Below are 15,239 nucleotides of genomic sequence, written 5' to 3'. Positions count from 1 at the left end.
ACAGGGATCCTTGTTAACGGTCAACTTATAGGGCAGGATTTACTAGCTTTTCCTGCCGGCGGGATATTCCAGTCCCAAGCCTGGTGTCCCGGCGACAAGGGGTGCAGTCATTGGGAAATCCCATTGACAATGGTGGGACCAGTAGTTCCAGCTGGCGGGCCAAAGAACAAAGAAGAACAAAGAAATGTACAGCACAGGAACAGGCCCTTCGGCCCTCCAAGCCCGTGCCGACCATACTGCCCGACTAAACTACAATCTTCTACACTTCCTAGGTCCGTATCCTTCTATTCCCATCCTATTCATATATTTGTCAAGATGCCCCTTAAATGTCCCTATCGTCCCTGCTTCCACTACCTCCTCCGGTAGCGAGTTCCAGGCACCCACTACCCTCTGCGTAAAAAACTTGCCTCGTACATCTACTCTAAACCTTGCCCCTCTCACCTTAAACCTATGCCCCCTAGTAATTGACCCCTCTACCCTGGGGAAAAGCCTCTGACTATCCACTCTGTCTATGCCCCTCATAATTTTGTATACCTCTATCAGGTCGCCCCTCAACCTCCTTCGTTCCAGTGAGAACAAACCGAGTTTATTCAATCGCTCCTCATAGCTTATGCCCTCCATACCAGGCAACATTCTGGTAAATCTCTTCTGCACCCTCTCTAAAGCCTCCACATCCTTCTGGTAGTGTGGCGACCAGAATTGAACACTATACTCCAAGTGTGGCCTAACTAAGGTTCTATACAGCTGCAACATGACTTGCCAATTCTTATACTCAATGCCCCGGCCAATGAAGGCAAGCATGCCGTATGCCTCCTTGACTACCTTCTCCACCTGTGTAGCCCCTTTCAGTGATCTGTGGACCTGTACTCCTAGATCTCTTTGACTTTCAATACTCTTGAGGGTTCTACCATTCACTGTATATTCCCTACCTGCATTAGCCCTTCCAAAATGCATTACCTCACATTTGTCCAGGTTAAACTCCATCTGCCATCTCTCCGCCCAAGTCTCCAGACAATCTAAATCCTGCTGTATCCTCAGACAGTCCTCATCGCTATCCGCAATTCCACCAACCTTTGTGTCGTCTGCAAACTTACTAATCAGACCAGTTACATTTTCCTCCAAATCATTTATATATACTACAAAGAGCAAAGGTCCCAGCACTGATCCCTGTGGAACACCACTGGTCACAGCCCTCCAATTAGAAAAGCATCCCTCCATTGCTACCCTCTGCCTTCTATGGCCTAGCCAGTTCTGTATCCACCTTGCCAGTTCACCCCTGATCCCGTGTGACTTCACCTTTTGTACTAGTCTACCATGAGGGACCTTGTCAAAGGCCTTACTGAAGTCCATATAGACAACATCTACTGCCCCACCTCTGCTGCTGAAAAACACGTGGTAGGTTGGTGCGTAAATCCCACCCATCATCTCTACACAGGTGTATAGTTGTGTCAGGTTTTAATACCGGAGCTACCAGAGCTGCCCAATCAGTAAACCATACCGGCCAGTCCAGAAACGTTCGGCCAGCAATTTCCACTGTGTCGCCATATTATTTATTCTGCATACAAGGCGATCCATTAGCATCTCAGGTAGGGATGGCCCATAGATGCAAAACTCTGCCAGTTTGCACAATCATGTCAAAAACGCAGTAACGGACTCCCCTGGGTCCTCTCGGCCATATTAGATCGGTTTCTTTGTACAGTAACTGGTGGCTTGGGGTCGTAGTGGTTTGTCACGAGCGGCACTACCTCTTCAAACATCTTGGAGTCTGGGGCCGGGTGTACGTTAGACTCTTTATGACACTGAAAATGGGGCCACATAGGTGGTCAGAAGAATTACCATCAGGCGATCATCCCCAATGATAGCATTCACCTTCAAAAATAGCACATACGCTCCACGTACTGAGTCCAGTCCTATACACCCTCATCAAATGCATTGAGTCTGTCAAAAGATTGGCATTTTCAGAATAGTGCAAACGGTATTCCTTCGTGAAGAGAGGAGGTTCTGCTCCAAATGGTTAACCGCACCAACGGTAGTTCTGCTTTATCCTCGTCGTCAAGTTAGTAGTCATGAAGGAGTCCGGAAAGGAAAGTCAAAGAATTGTTTATTTCCAAAAGGAAAGTATCTATAAGCAACAATCCCAGTCCCAGTCGGGACTACTCTTCAGCTCGGCTCCTTCCTGGGCAGGTTTATATGGCAAGCCCACCGATGGACCTGCATGGGGACTCATACTCCACAAGGCTCACGGGGAGATTAATCAGCTCATCCCCGTGAGTCTCGCGCGGGTTATAACACTTGGGACGAGTGGGTTGGCCTGAGGAGAGATTGAGTAGACAGAGTCTATATTCCTTGGAATGTGTGAGAGTGAGAGGAGATTTCATTGAAAGATATAACATTCTTAAGGGGTTTGACAAGGTAGATGTTGGGAGGCTATTTCCCCTGGATAGGAAATCCAGAACTAGGGGTCACAGCCTCAGAATAAGTGGCCAGCCATTTATGACAGAGATTAGGAAAAATTTCTTCACTCGAAGAGTTGTGGATATTTGAAATTCTCTATCCCCAGAGAGCTGTGGGTATTTAATCATTGAATATATTTAAGGAAGATAAATTATTAATTTAGGGATATGGGATAGTGTAGGAAGTTGGAATTGAGCTAGATAATCTGAGTGTACTGAATGATGGAGCAGGCTCCTATTTCATGTTCTTATATGTCGGAGATGTGATCAATTTGCTGTATGTAAGCAAGTTCTTTCTTCATAATTTTCTTCTTGAATAAATCCCGCAGACTTATTATCAAATTATTTTAAAAATGCACTTTTGTAGTTTTGAGTACTTGATTTCAAACACAGTTGGATGCTGGTAAGACAATTCTGCGGAAGATTGGAGTAAAAGGCTGAGCTGACTTGTGCCACTCTGGTGCACTCTTTTATGTCTGATTATCAATCAATAATGGCATATGCCTAACAGCAGTTTGCTTACACATTCACATGGTTGGGCAATGGCACGTAGTGTGAGAAAAGCCTAAATATGCAGAAAAAGAAGGAATATATACAGTAAAGATGTGCAGAAGATTGTATGTCCCACTCAGAAATCTCTTGTGGTATTACATACAGAGAATTAAGATCATGGGGATTCTTCAGAGTGGGTAAGCCAGAGGGAGGGGAGATAATTCAGCTGCAGCCCAGGTAGAACTGCAAAGCAGGAGTACAAAAGTGTCTATTGAGTATGGCAGACATATTTAAGGGCAGGGAGCAGATGGAACAAGAGGGTGGATTTGAGGCTGAAGATGGAAGGTAAAGAACTGCAATGTTGAAGATCAGAAGTTAAATATAGCAAGTTTGGAAGGAGGAGACAGAGCAGAATGGCAGGAGGGGAATGTCATGATATGTATCTTGACTGGGATGTAAAGAGTTAACAAATTAATGATAATAATTCATACCACTAGAGGGAACCACAGAACAGTCATATATATCATGTGACTTTGGGGATTCTGGGAGTTGAGAGTAGGAGAAAGCTGGAAGAGGGTCAGGCATGGAGAGCAATTGTATACTTGAGAGTTCTGTAAGCTCGAGATAGCATAGTTTTATATAATAACCTTCTACTTTAGGAATGTGAACAAATCTTAGTTAGTTTGTAAATAAATGTATCGTTTTGTTTGTTAACAAAGCTTTGTATTCTTTATTCAACACTATGCATCTGAACCATTCAGGTAAAGCAGAATAGAGAATATAACACACTACAAGGAGTGGAAACTTTAAATAGTAAGGTACCACATTACAACATGGTACCAGAAGTGATCTTATAGTAGATTAGCCAGGTTTAGGGAGAAAGAAAGCATCTCCATTTGAAGAAAAAAAACAGGTGAAGAAAAATCTCAACCAGACTCCAGCAACAACCAGAAACATCACAAAAAGAAATATCGAGCCTAAGAGTCATGGAAGGTCTGCAGTTTGCAAAGGCATTCAGCATATTGGGTAAAGTAGATGTAAACTCGCAAATATTCAAACAAGAGTTTGAATTGTACCTCTCATCCTCCAACCTCCAAACTGCCAGTGGTAAGCAAAAAACTGCTTTATTGCTACTAATGGCTGGACAACAGACTATAGAAGTGTATAACTCATTCCACTTTGAGAATTAAGTTGAAAAATATAACTTTGAAGTGATCACAAGTAGCATACACGCTGTGCAGGATAAAAGCGAGACTGACAGATCTCAGCTGGACTGTACAAAAGAACATGACAATAAGAGTGCAACAATGAATGAATCAATTGAGAACACATCAATTGTGAACAACCTACAAGAAAATGACATCTTGGAGAAGTTGATGCCAGATGAGAAGCACCAAGAGCTCAACAATGCACCAGATCATCCACAGGAACCTGAGATCACAAAGTGCAGCAAAACATCAGATAATACAAAGGACACTGATACTAAAAAGTTTGATAACGAATCAAACAATCCAGAAGGAACAGATCCTGAGCACACAAAATGCAACTACGGAACAACAGACTGTCCACAAATGTATGACTCTGAAACCGAAGGACAGCTGAAAAGCACAGTGCAATGCAATGGCAAGAAAGTGTTGAAACTTGCAGTCACACTTGACAGACCATGCAGGATGAAAATAAATCCAGATGGCAACCAAGCAAGGGACTGCAGGACAGTGTGTGAAACACAGCTACTGGTCAAGGTAGAACAAACAAATATGTGTATAGACAATACAAAATTTATGAATAATGGCACCAATGTCAGGAAGAACAGGACATTGTTTATATGAAAAAGAAGTCATGCCAACAAATTTAATGAGTTTGTATTTGCTCAAAGACCAAAAAAGCAACCCAGTTTTTAAGGAAAAGGGCACACATAATCGACACCACAAACACAGAAAAAAGACCAGGTCAGGCAACAAAAGTGGTTAAACCAATCGATCACCAAATCGATTTGGACTGATGACTTGTTGGTACTTCAACATACTACCCCAGTGAAGACTGAGTACAGAATTCATTTGTGGACTGTAAAAAGTTTCTTAAAAATTGTTAACTAGTACTCAATTACTTGTAATGAACAGACAATGATGTTGATATATGTTTGTAGAAATCTCCAAACATCTTTGGAAAAAAAAGAGGGATGTCATGATATGTATATTGACTGGGATGCAAAGAGTTAACAAATTAATGATAATAATTCATACCACTAGAAGGAACCACAGAACAGTCATATATATCATGTGACCTCGGGGATTCTGGGAGTTGAGAGTTAGGAGAGAGCTGGAAGAGGGTCAGGCATAGAGAGCAGTCGTATACTTGAGAGTTCTGTAAGTTAGAGATAGCATAGTTTTATATAATGACCTTCTACTTTAGGAATGTGAACGAATCATAGTTAGTCGTGTAAATAAATGTATAGTTTTGTTTGTTGACAAAGCTTTGTATTCTTTATTCAACACTACACATCCGAGCCGTCCAGGTAAAGCAGAATAGAGAATACAACAGGGAAGAGGGAAGGGAGGGTAGTGGGGAGGAGAATAAGAAGGTATATCAAATGTGGAGGACTAAATTTAATAATAATACATTTGCATGTTCAATCTCTGCAGGAATGGAGGGAAACCTGTGCAAAGTGGAATTTGGGATGTTGCAGAGGAAGTCATTCACCTGCCGACCTATCCAGAACCCATCTGAAGTTAAACATGAGGAATTAAAAGCTTCTCAAGGGAAATTTGGTATGAGAAACCAATTCTGGCCAGGCCAGCGATACTCACATTGCTTGAAGGAATAAAAAAGATGAATTTAAGACATCAAAGTTAGCTCACTGGCCATAGTGGAGATACAAAAAGAAGCTGAGGATCAGCACAGCACGCTTGATCGAGATGTGGCACCATGTTTGTGAATGGTTGCAGGGACAGTCAACCATCTGCAACTCACTACTCACCACTTTCAGTCAGGATCAACAGTGCCCTCGCACTTTAAAGCCCATCCTTGTATCCACTGGGGACATTTCATCTGAGAATCAAATGATTTGCATTGTTTTTGTATCACAGACAGGTTTCTTTCTTTTAACAGAATGACGTGACTGCAAGATAGAGAGGTGGTTGTTCAATTTGTCACTTAAGTGTAAAGCTAGCAGATTGCCATCCATTATAGAAACAGCCTGGTTTTCATTTCCATTCATCTCTGATGCAGCACTAAGTGTCATTTGTGTAGAATCCACTAAAGCAGCACCCATGGATCAGCCGGGTAGAAAACAAAGATTCTATTTATTCACAATATTATACTCTCCACTCCCCAAAGGGCCTCCTCCTCGACATGCTCCCAGGCCGGGATTTTTATACTAGAGAACTGAGCTCTCAGTTAAGGGGGGAACCCTGCCCCCTCGTTACTGGGGGAACTCATATTCAGAGCAGGTCACCTGGAATCTAATTGTCCTTATCTTGTGACCTCCCTGAGGATTATAACAATTTGTTTAGAACTAGATGATGGTATTCAACTTTCTCTGACAGTGTGCCCCTGTTGTGACACATTCTTGACTGCCTATGTGAACCTGTTATGTTGTAATTACAGCCAGTACTGGTACTGCAGTGCTTCCACTGAGGGGTGAGGGCCTAATTACAGGGTGACATGTTAGCACAGACATTTCCATATCAGTCAGATCACGGGAATTTATAATTGTAAAAACTGACAGGACATGTTTGCAGATATGAATGTTTGACAGCATACATGTTTCTGTCGTTTAAGGAAGTTAGTACATTGACATGGAGGGGGAGTGTAAAATACTTAGCAAACTTCCTTCGACAACAGCAATTAAACTGGATTTACACAATGTTGTAGCCTTAAAAAGGCAAGCTAGATTAAAGGTACCTCACCATAGCTGCAAAATATTCCACTGCGCTTACAACAGAATATCATCTGACTTACCAAGAGCAACATCGGAGATCAGATGGTGATTTTTGAATAAATACAAATAGTTGCCCAGATCAAATCTTCACACAGACCTCCAGTTTTACGTATCTATGTGGCAATTTTGTCAACCGACTAGAATTTTTGTTCAAAGGCAAATTCTTCAAGCATCTGTTCATGACATTTTAGAAAAGGGGCTAAGCATCATCTGTTCTTCAGTTGTTCCTTTAAATAAATAAATTCCTAAGTACTGCAATTGCTTGGTATAGAAAAGTTATCAGAGAACTATTTCCTCATCCAGTATTCCTGTCTTGGCTAGGCCAGAACAAGTGAATCTGGAACAAATTACACACATGTCTGGCACATACTGCCAGGAACCACTAACCACTATGAGCGAGCACAAAATTTCTGCCTGCAATTATTTTATGGATTTTTGAGAAGGTAGAGTAAGGAACATTATAAAGACAATGATTTATGAGACAATCATTTAAGTCACTGTCTCCACCTAAAAGTACACTGACATTTGAACAGAATATATTGACTTTCTCCCAGTTGTTTATTCTTGTGCTTACAGATGTTTCCCCGAGTTCACGTAGTCACTGCCTGAAATCACATTGTAAAGAATGACTGCTTTAGTGAAATAACACAGGGGAAGATGTCTGTGGTGCTGTAATGCAGCATAACTCCGTGCTTTCAGGAGAAATAGGGTTATATTTGCAAAGCATTTTTAAAAAATCCCTATGACTTGCATTATGTATTAAGGTTGTGTAAGAGTATCTTCTGCAGTGACATTCCCACATTGCTGCCATTTCCAATAACATTTTGAGCTCCTTTTTTCAATCCTCCCACACCAGGGGCGGGATTCTCCCCTACCCGGCGGGGCGGGGGGTTCCGGCGTAATGGAGTGGTGGGAACCACTCCAGCATCGGGCCGCCCCAAAGGTGCGGAATTCTCTGCACCTTTAGGGGCCAAGCCCTCACCTTGAGGGGCTAGGCCCGCGCCGGAGTGGTTTCCGCTCCGCCGGCTGGCGGGATCGGCCTTTGGCGCCACACCAGCCGGCGGCGAAAGGTCTTCGCCGGGCGTCGCATGCGCGGGAGCGTTAGCGCCTGCTCACAGCATCCCCGCGCATGCGCAGGGGAGGGGGTCTCTTTCGCCTCCGCCATAGTGAAGACCATGGCGAAGGCAGAAGAAAAAGAGTGCCCCCACGGCACAGGCCCGCCTGCGGATCGGTGGGCCCCGATCGCGGGCCAGGCCACCGTGGGGGCATCCCCCGGGGCCAGATCACTCCGCATCCCCCCCCACCCCCCCAGGCCCCCGGAGCCTGCCCATGCCGCCGTGTCCCGCCGTGCAAAAGGAGGTTTATGTCGTGTTGGGTGTTCCGCTATACAAACGAACCAACACGGTTGTAGATGGTACACATCTGTTTTATTACTCTTGATAACATCTACTGTATACTTCTGGCAGTGGTTCGTACTTTACCCGTTAACCTGTGGACCCAGCCCTAGCACTATCTAAGAGAGGCACTCAGCACATGGTGTATGTCTGAGTGGCATGCAGTGAGCTCTGTGCTCTGAGCTATCTCCTGCTGGAATGAGCAGGAACTGTGGTGTTCCCTGTTTTATAGTGCGTGTGCTCTCACTGGTGATTGGCTGTGATGTTGCGTGTGTGTTGATTGGTCCGTTGATCTGTCCATCAGTATGTGTGTGTGTTTGCACCATGATACGTTTATATGAATATCATGACAGTTTAATCCACGCCGACTGGCGTGGGTTGACAGCGGCGGGTCTTCGGCCCATCACAGGGCGGAGAATCGCCGGGGGTGGGCCCGCCGACCGGCACGATTCCCGCCTGGTGGGAGAATCTCTGGTGGCGGAGAATTCGGGACACGGCGGAGGCGGGATTCATGTCAGCCCCCGGCGATTCTCCGACCCGGTGGGGGTTCGGAGAATCGCGCCCCTGATTTCTTTAACTTTCAAGAAATATTTCTTTCCATCAGTACAGACCTACCAACTTGGTGGCTCAGCAGGCAAGTAAACTGGGAGATAAAATACCACCGGAGAGACTTTGGGAGGGAGAGAATTGGTGTCTCCTGCCCCCACCCTCCACAGAACTATTGACAGCTTTGGACGCATTTCTAAGGGATTTCCTAAATTGTGATGGGAATTCTACTCAAAGCCCATTGGATGTCCAGTAATCAATCCCAGAATAGATTAATAATAATTATTATAATAATCTTTATTATTGTCACAAGTAGGCTTACATTAACCGGGTTACCAAGGCCGAGAGAGAACGAACATATGGCGAACTCTTCTTCTTATACCGCCCTCTTTTGGGCGGTCCTTCGATTTGGGCCTTACTAATTGGGTGATCCCTGATCACTCCGTTCGATTCCTTAGCCAATAAGTGGGCGGAGATCTGGATGGCTGGGCGTGTCCCAAGCGGTCACTGACCCCGTTGTTTGCATTTCCTTTGAACAGGGAGTGGCGCTGTAATGTCTGGGACTGTCCCGATTGCTTGAGTACCAGTCCTTTGTTTTGGGGAAGATGGGCCATCAAATGCTAATCGGCCCCAATAAAATGCTAATTGGACGGAGTTTCGATACCGTCTGGACTTCTTGCTTACAAATATGCATTTCAGGCTCTGAGCCTGTCTGAGTCTTGGCTTGTCCATTTTACCCGCAAGACTTTGCGAGTTTCTGTGTACCTAGTTGGAAGTGGCCATCCCAGATGGCTACAGAAGCAACAGTGCTAACCACTGTGCTACCAATCAAATGGCTTTAAGCACCCAGCCAATCTTCCCCAAATATTTTGACTGTTGACTTTATCGGTTAAGGACTTCACAGCATCAGAGAGCAAGGGTGCTGCTACGATTTCTCGTAACCTTCGTTAACCTCTTAATCTCTGTTGTATTTGTACATTTGTGTGTTGCTTTTAATAAATCTGAGTCTGTTCTGGAAATTTGGGAAGGGGACTGCAGTGGTGGATTCGATGGCCAAGAGCCCTTCTCTGCCGTACTTTCAAGTATAAAAGAGGCCCTGGAATTTCAGGGCCACAGAGTTTCCAATCATACGCAGCTGATCTGAGACAGGCTAGAAAAATGACAGACGGTAATTAAGACATCAAGTCAATGTCATACATCTCCTGGTGGCTGGCTGTAATGTGGCAATAATAATAGTTTACCTAACGGGGAAGCGGGGAGGGGGGGGAACTGGGTTGCTGCTGCATTGGCCAAAGGGGAGCTGGAAATAGAGAGGTAGTCGGGGCGGGAGTCCGCCGCCTGGGGGACTGGAGAGTGAGGGAGGCGCGGGCATGTGGCTGGCCTAGAAAAGGAGATGGCTAGTTGGCGTGGGGGGTGGGGGGGTGGGGGGGGGGGGGGGGTGGCGAGTCGCCCCCCCGATCCGGCTGATAACTTGGAATGTGAGGGGCCTGAACGGGCCGGTCAAGAAGGCCCGGGTGTTCGCGCACTTAAAGGGACTGAAGGCAGACTTGGTTATGCTCCAGGAGACACATCTGAAGGTGGCAGATCAGGTTAGGCTGAGAAAGGGATGGGTAGGGCAGGTCTTTCATTCAGGCCTGGATGCAAAGAACAGAGGGGTTGCAATACTAGTGGGAAAGTGGGTGTCGTTCGAGGCACTGAATATTGTAGTGGATAATGGAGGTCGATATGTGATGGTGAGCGGTAGGTTGCAGGGGGTGCAGGGGGTACTGGTGAACGTATATGCCCCGAATTGGGATGATGCCGGATTTATGAAACGCATGCTGGGTAGGATTCCGGATCTGGAGGGAGGAAGCTTAATAATGGGGGGGGGACTTCAACACGGTGCTGGATCCAGCATTGGATCGCTCTAGGTCCAGGACGGGTAAGAGGCCGGCTGTGGCCAAGGTGCTAAGGGGGTTTATGGACCAGATGGGGGGAGTGGACCCATGGAGGTTTGTCGTTTCCCATATCCATAGAGCCTACTCCCGGATAGACTTTTTCATTTTGAGTTGGGCGCTAATCCCGAAAGTGGAGGGAACGGAATATTCGGCCATAGCCATCTCGGACCACGCCCTGCATTGGGTGGAGCTGGAGTTGGGGGAGGAGAGGGACCAGCGCCCGCTGTGGCGCCTCGATGTGGGACTGTTGGCAGATGAGGGGGTGTGCGGGCGGGTGCGGGGGTGTATTGAAAGATACTTGGAGGCCAACGATACTTGGAGGTGCAGGTGGGGGTAGACGGGGAGGCGTTGAAGGCGGTGGTCAGGGGAGAGCTAATCTCCATTAGGGCCCACAGGGAGAAGAGAGAGGGGAGGGAGAGGGAGAGGTTGGTGGGGGAGATTTTGAGGGTGGACAGGAGGTATGCCGAGGCCCCCGAGGAGGGGCTACTTCGGGAGTGACGGAACCTCCAGACGGAATTCGACCTGTTGACCATGGGGAAAGCAGAGGCACAGTGGAGGAAAGCACAGGGGGCGGCGTATGAGTATGGGGAGAAGGCGAGCCGGATGCTGGCACATCAGCTTCGTAAGAGGGAGGCAGCGAGGGAGATAGGTGGAGTTAAGGATAGCGGGGGGAATACGGTACGGAGTGCGATGAGAATAAACAAGGTATTTAGGGACTTCTATGGGGATCTGTACAGGTCTGAACCCCAGCGGGGAGGAGGGGATGCGCTGATTCCTGGATCAGCTGAGGTTCCCGAGGGTGGAGGAGGAGGAGGTGGCTGGTTTGGGGGCATCGATTGGGCTGGAGGAGCTAGTTAAAGGATTGGGGAGCATGCAGGCGGGGAAGGCCCCAGGGCCGGATGGGTTCCCGGTTGAATATTACAGGAAATACGTGGACCTGCTGGGCCCGTTGCTAGTGAGGACTTTTAATAACGCAAGGGAGGGGGGGACCTTGCCCCCAACAATGTCCAGGGCGCTGATTTCTTTGATCTTGAAGCAGGACAAGGATCCATTGCAATGTGGGTCGTATAGACCGATCTCGCTCCTCAATGTTGACGCTAAGTTGCTGGCGAAGGTGCTGGCTACGAGAATTGAGGACTGTGTCCCGGGGGTGATTCATGAGGACCAGACGGGATTTGTGAAGGGTAGGCAGCTAAATACAAATGTGTGGAGGCTCCTCAATGTGATTATGATGCCCTCGGTGGAGGGGGAAGCGGAGATAGTGGCAGCTATGGACGCGGAGAAGGCCTTTGATCGGGTGGAGTGGGAGTATCTTTGGGAAGTGTTGCGGAGGTTTGGGTTCGGGGAGGGGTTCATCAGTTGGGTCAGGCTGCTATATAGAGCCCCGGTGGTGAATGTGGCCACGAACCGGCGGAGGTTGGAGTACTTTCGGCTGTACCGGGGGACGAGGCAGGGGTGCCCCTTATCCCCCTTGTTGTTTGCACTGGCAATTGAGCCGCTGGCCATGGAACTGAGGGAGTCCAGGAAATGGAGAGGATTGGTTCGGGGGGGAGAGGAACACTGGGTGTCGTTGTATGCCGATGACCTGTTGTTGTATGTTGCGGATCCAGTGGAGGGGATGGCGGAGGTCATGCGGATCCTTAGGGAGTTTGGGGACTTTTCGGGGTATAAACTCAACGTAGGGAAGAGTGAGCTCTTTGTGGTGCATTCTGAGGACCTGGGAAGGGGGATAGACGAGCTACCGCTGAGGAGGGCTGAAAGGAGCTTTCTGTACCTAGGGATCCAAGTAGCTGGGGGGCCCTGCACAAGCTCAATTTGACACGGTTGGTGGAGCAGATGGAGGAGGATTTTAAAAGATGGGATATGCTGCCACTCTCACTAGCGGGCAGGGTGCAGTCGGTCAAAATGACGGTCCTCCCGAGGTTTCTCTTTGTGTTCCAGTGCTTCCCATTTTGATCCCCAAGGCCTTTTTCAAATGGGTAAGCAGGAGCATCATGGGATTTGTGTGGGCGAATAAGACCCTGAGGGTGAAGAGCGTGTTTCTGGAGCGTAGCAGGGACAGGGGGGGCTGGCGCTGCCGAATTTGTGTGGCTATTATTGGGCTACCAATGTGGCGATGATCCGTAAGTGGGTAATGGAGGGAGAGGGGGTGGCGTGGAAGAGGTTAGAGATGGCGTCCTGTGTGGGCACGAGCCTGAGGGCACTGGTGACGGCACCGTTACCGCTCTCGCCGACAAGGTACACCACGAGTCCGGTGGTGGCGGTGACGCTGAAGATCTGGGGGCAGTGGAGGCGACACAGGGGCGAGGTGGGGGCCTCGGTTTGGTCACCGATTCGGGAGAATCATCGGTTCGACCCGGGAAGGATGGATGGGGTGTTTCGGAGCTGGCATCGGGCAGGGATTAGAAGAATGGGGGACCTGTTCATCGATGGGACGTTTGCGAGTTAGGGGCACTGGAGGAGAAGTTTGGGCTACCTCCGGGAAACGCTTTCAGGTACATGTAAGTGAGGGTGTTTGTGAGGCGGCAGGTGAGGGAATTCCCGCTGCTTCCGGCAGGTCGGATTCAGGACAGGGTGATTTTGGGTGTATGGGTTGGAGAAGGTAAGGTTTCGGTGATTTACCAGGAGCTGAAGGAAGAGGAGGAGGCCTCGGTGGAGGAGTTAAAGGGCAAGTGGGAGGAGGAGCTTGGGGAGGAGATAGATGAGGGTCTGTGGGCTGATGCCCTGAGTAGGGTTAATTCTTCCTCCTCTTGCGCCAGGCTCAGCCTAATACAGTTCAAAGTTACTCACAGGGCGCATATGACAGGGGCGAGGTTGAGTAGGTTCTTTGGGGTGGAGGACAGATGTGGGAGGTGCTCGGGGAGCCCGGCAAATCACGTCCATATGTTCTGGTCGTGCCCGGCACTGGATGGGTTTTGGAGGGGTTTTGCGAGGACTCTGTCCAAGGTGGTGAACGCCTGGGTCAAGCCGAGCTGGGGATTGGCATTATTTGGGGTATCGGACGAGCCGGGAGTGCAGGAGGCGGAAGAGGCCGGTATTCTGGCCTTTGCGTCCCTGGTAGCCCGGCGGAGGATTTCGCTACTATGGAAAGATGCGAAGCCCCCTAGTGTGGAAGCTTGGATCAATGACATGGCAGTGTTCATTAAGCTGGAGAGGATAAAGTTTGCCTTGCGAGAGTCTGTGCAAGGTTTCTCCAGGCGGTGGCAACCGTTCCTAGACTATCTCACGGAGCGTTAGGAGGAGGTCAACAGCAGCAGCCCAGGGGCGGGGGGGAGACGGTGGGAGGGAGGGAGGGTTTCTTTTGGGGTGGCGTTTGGGTGAAGGTGGGGGGTTTCCCCTATTTGTGCTTTTAAATGTTATATGGGGATTATTGTATATGGGGAAAATCCAATGTATAACTTCTGATTGTTGTGTTTTTGTTTCTCTTTTCTTGTTGGGGGGGGGTTTGTTGAAAATTTGTTGAAAAATTGGAACAAATATATATTTTTAAAAAAATAGTTTACCTAACTATCCTCTCTGTGGAGAAAGGTGTCTCATATGGGAATGACTTAAGTAGACCAGAAATAAAATTGAAGCTTAAAAGCACATTGGAAGATTAAGGTTAGAAATGTTGCCAAATTCTTCGCTGGGCAAGTGCACAGTGCTATGTTGTATGAACCATATAGACTGCAAAGACTCCAGATTCAATTTTCTACTTTGTCCTGGGATGGATTGTTTCATGACGTAACAGAAATGGTCTTGTTTCCCCCAGGAACCTACCCCGTTTTTGTATCAGTCTTCGCAATGAGCTCTTCCCATGTTGAAATTGGTTAATAAGTAAAGACCAAGCGGTTGGGTAAGGTACTGTAGGACTGTCAGTTCCTGTACTATACCTCACCAAGAGGATTGAGAGTTATGGGAGGAACAAAAATCTGTAATCACAAAGCATGTGTGAGAACTGATCATTTCCCCCAGCTGGGCAATAGAAATAGACATCTTAAGGCTATCCTATTCACTTCCAATTGACTTGATTTATATTCCTAGATATTATAAACATTTAATACTTGCTGCCTTTCGTTTACAGTCTGCCACGGCACTCAGTGATTTGGTATTTGTGGTATTATCAGGTATTGCAGTACCCGAGAGGCTGAAGACCATTGGTTAAACCTAGGAGTTTACCATTGGCTATTTGGTATGTAGCTCCGCCCTGACAGGCGGGGTATAAGAACCGGTGCCGTCCCAGCAGCCCTCATTCTCTACCGAAGCTGCTGGGGAACAGTTCTAGTCTATTAAAGCCTTCAGTTATGTTACTATCTCGTCTTTAATTGTAATTGATCATGCATCAGTATTCCTCTGAAGAGAGACCTGCTGCCTCTACTCTAGACCTTTCTCAAGACCAATATCACAGCTCAACATTACCTAAGGTGACACAGGACTTAATTTTATTAATTTTATCCAAATCCATTTTGCTGCATCTTTAAAATTCCTAACCTTTTGA

Source organism: Scyliorhinus torazame, chromosome 8 (assembly GCF_047496885.1).
Source record: "Scyliorhinus torazame isolate Kashiwa2021f chromosome 8, sScyTor2.1, whole genome shotgun sequence".
Lineage (NCBI taxonomy): Eukaryota > Metazoa > Chordata > Chondrichthyes > Carcharhiniformes > Scyliorhinidae > Scyliorhinus > Scyliorhinus torazame.
This window is presented reverse-complemented; position numbering follows the sequence as displayed.